This window comes from Ochotona princeps, chromosome 14, assembly GCF_030435755.1.
Source record: "Ochotona princeps isolate mOchPri1 chromosome 14, mOchPri1.hap1, whole genome shotgun sequence".
NCBI classification, from domain to species: Eukaryota; Metazoa; Chordata; class Mammalia; order Lagomorpha; family Ochotonidae; genus Ochotona; species Ochotona princeps.
Window position 1 is genome coordinate 15,751,661 of NC_080845.1, and position 4,420 is coordinate 15,756,080.

Here is a 4,420-nt window from a genome sequence, read left to right on the forward strand (position 1 = left end):
ATAATAATGATATATAATCAGTAGTAGTTTAGATTCTATTAACTATAAAAGGTCACTTCTTTAAATGAAAAACCAGCTTTCCTTATTAAAAATATAATCATTTAAGTAAATGTATTTTGTTGAATCATATTTTAATTAAGTTTCCAACATAATTAAATTTCAGCTAGAGTATGTTGTCTGCAAATACTTTGGCTCCTGATGTATTTAATAACAGGAGGTTTAGCAAACAAAGTAAATAATGTTTTAGTAACAACAAACTGATAGCTCCCCGGATGCAATCAATATATACATCCCTGTCACTAATGGGCACATTAGGAAACCCCAAAACTATCTCCATTAGTTGTGGAGATATTTCCTAATAAATTCATGCTAGTAACTTTCTATCACCACCCTCTGCCCCCCAGATGGGTTAGTTTGTTCTGTTATCAATTCTCAGGGTAAGTGCATTATCGAATGAAGTAACAAGTGGTTGCTTTTAAGCAAGGTGTAAAGTCCATGGAGAGACACACAAAAAAGTATGCACACTTGTAGGGGCTGAAAGTTCAGGCAACACGCAACACATGCTAAAGAGGAGAGAGGATTGCGAGGTAGTGGCTACACATCGCAAGACATTATGCAGTAGGTAGGAAAGTCAGGTAGATGTATACCTGCTGCTGTGGACATATTCTGAAGTAAATTGGAAATGAAAGGAAAGAGAAATTTGATGAGCTCTATGGGGAATCATCAAAAACACATAATACACATGGAAAGTATGTATTATGAAAAATTGTAGAAGAATTTAAAAAATATTTGGCCCCAATAAAAACTTGTAGCTTATAACTGTAATGAAGGACTATATTGCTTTGATAACTTGGGGGAAATGGTGAGATGGAAACTGGGAGGGAAGGGGAAGGGAGGAGGGAAGGAAGAATCCCTATACCTATGAAACCGTATCATGGAAAAATTGATAATCAATACATATTTTAAAAGAAACATTTTACTGATAAAATAAAAATAAAACAGAGAGGCTGTTTGGATCAATTATAATAGTGTTCCCTGGCATACTGGATATGGATAACGCATCTACTCATGTAAATATAAAAACACAAATACAAAGCTCTTGACAACAGCATACAGGTATAAATAGGTACTCTGTGAATGGCAGCTGCTTGCTTCTGGAACAATACGCAGAGGCTGACCTTGATGTTTGCGAGAATTCAAAATGGTATGAAATCCCCAGTTACCCTCCTTAGGTAGACATCACATACCCTAAGCTTGCTCCTAATATCCTCTCTGCATAAACACACATCATCACTCTACAGTGCAGGATGAGTCATCACCAACAATCTCTCCCAGCAACCGCAGGGCGTTGTGAGCTGAGCTAATTCTCCTAAAACAGATTTACAGACCGTCATGCATGGATCCAGCTGCAAACTGCTCAGGTACCAAATCATTCCAACTCCTGGTCAGATAGGAAACAAGGCAGGAGAAGAGCTGAGACTCAATGGAATTGCATAGGAAGAGGCAGATCCATACCAGAATCAGGCTATTATCCTTCCACAGGGGTATTCATCCTTCTCCTCTCAATGTACAACTTAACCTTTTTGGATTTACCAATAATAAACCAGAAGCAAAGCCACTGACACAGAATTTCCATGCTTGGTGGTGGGTAGATATTCACATTTAGTGTGTTGCCCATCAGCCACAAACTATTTACTACTGTCTGGGAACCCATAGAAGATGGCCCAAGTCTTTGGGTCCCTGCACCAATGTGGGAGACCCAGAAGGAGCTTCTGACTCCCAGTTTTGCATCAGCTCAGCTCTGGGCATTGTGGTCGTTTGAATAGTGAGCCAGTGGATGGAACATATTCTCTCTCTGTAAACTCTGCCTTTCAAATAAAAACAAATAATTTTTAAAAACTGCAATTTCAAGACTCTAGCTAGAAAATAACAACTGATCGTGACGACACCTTAAGATGAAAGGACTCCAATTATTTTTGCCCACTGTGTCTCTTCTTAGCAGCAATCAAAACCCTAAAGGTTTTGTGCTAGGCCTCAGACAGGGCATCACCAATGGCCATCTAGGCGAAGGTTTGTTTTTCATGAAAGAATTCAGACAACGCTGTCAAAATTGGGAAAAGATATGTAGGTTACCAGAAGGAAAGAATATCAATTAGACCCTGAGTAGACAGTGCATTTACCACCCACTCTTCTCTGATTTGGTTCAAAGAGCCAAAACACACAGTTTAAAATCCCCCTGCTTCCCAACCACCAGCTTCTTTACATGTAGGAGTTGTTTATCTATTTCATCCATTGAATGAAGTTCCCAGTAACTTTGCCACTTCGGAAAATCACTGTGTTGCCTGGAGGAACAGTATCCATACATAACATGACCTGAAATTGAAAGGAGAAGGCTGATTGGCAGAACTAGTTAGTCAGCAGAGACTTTGAAGCTCAGGCTGTCTGACTTGCGAGCCCATGTAACAAGGATCATGACAGGTGTGAGCGCAGGAGGTTCAAGAAGAATGTGGTCTTCCATCAGAAGGCAGACACCGTGGCTCTGTGCAAGAAGCCTTGATTGACCCCTAGAACAAGGCAGGATATCTTCATTTTCTAAGTGTGTGGCACACAATTGTTTTTCTTTAGAGTAGTTATCACAATCATTTTTGCCACTCTTTGTATAATGTCTTATTTTCGAGCAAACTCCAAGTTTTTCAATGGCCATGACTCTATCTACAACCATATGCAAACCCATACCTAGACACTTTTCTGTATGTGTATCTAAATTTGAATCTCCATCTCCGTATCTGTCTCTATCAACCCATTTACCTATATAAAACTTTTTATGTAATCCCCCAAACAATGCCTTACAGGAGTGTTAGCAAAGCAAATGATTGATTGATTGAATGAACACATTGAATTAAAGCAGTGAACTGAAATGATTCTGGATCTTCCAACACCTTTATTTTTACCAAGAAAAGCAATACATGGATTAGCCATTACTTTTAAGAACACAAATACCTTTTAAAGATTTAGGGATGGGTATTCAGTGTGTTGGTGTCTCTAGGGCCTTTCTCTGGGCATTTTGTGCACACAGATCACAACGGCGTGTCTGATTCTCTCTTCGAGAGAGCAAAGAGCTTTGGTGGTGAATGAGGCTGTTTCCACCTTCAGACTGGGAATCACCTGGACTGTGATTATTGAAGTTCCTGCTCTGTGCATGGCCTTCACGGACCCTCTCTGACTGTCACCCCACCACTACTCTGCAGACTCAAGGAACAGGGGCAAAAGGCAGCACACCATTCCACGGCTCTGATTCAGGCCTGCTTGTGTGTAAAGCACTGTCAAAGCCACATCAAAGGCTAACTTTGGGTTGCAAGGCCTGTGCTGAGTGGCCTCAGGAGACATACATCAGGAGTCAGGGGCTCCGGAGGCAGCTGTCAGCTCCCTGGGGGACCAGGTACTTTCCTGAAGAGAACACATCATTTAGCTCTTCCTGTGCTTTTACTGTAAATTCTTGGTTTGTTATGCACTTAAGAGGAAGGACGGAACAACAGAAAGAACATGACAGAGACAGAGATGCAGATATTTGATTTGGAAGAAGCACAATAGAAACACATTCTAATAAGCTGTTCAGGTCCAAATTTCAGAAGAAGAGACTTGTCCCTGATCCAATTAGCAAATCAGGTAGAGATGAAACCCCAGGCATATTGAAGAATGTTTCTCTGTTACTTACTGTGATATCTTTTCCTGATATCTCTTTAGAACCCAGGAAAAGGGAAAGAAGCTATACAAATGAAGTCGCAAGCATGTGCATGGGACAAGGCTGTACTCAGTATCATCCATTTAAATGTGTTAGTCCCTGCATGCTAGAAAACACAGAAAGGAAAAACTCTGGGGGTCCCTGTCCCCACAGAATGTTCGGTATTGTGGAAGAGATAGACTCATACTCAGTTCCATCTAACTCTTAGTACACAGGAGAAAGTGTATAGTTCTTAGGGAAGGATCTATCGGTCAGGATGAAAGCAGTGCTGTGGGAATAAGCAAGGATTCCCTGGCTTTAACAGGTGGTCATGCACTCCGTAGAAGGAGCAAAGTCACCAAGACAGACAAGAAAGGCCTCAAGATGCAAAAGTCCATAGTAATATTGGGATATAACCCTTGTGACCAAGGCTCAGCTTTTTGTTAGGGGACAGCTTCAGAGACTTGACTGGGAAGCTAATTGCAAACACAAGTGAAATCCTAACATTAGGATCCAAGACTTGTTAATGCTAGGTCTAGAAAAATTGTGTTCTTAATGAATGGCAGTGAGCCTAACAGTCCAGGCTGAAACCTCTGGGTCCTATTTAAATATTAAAATATACCAGCAACAACTTTCTTTTTTAAAAAAATTCACATTATTTTCCATGATACAGTTTTATAGGATTCCACCCTTTCACCT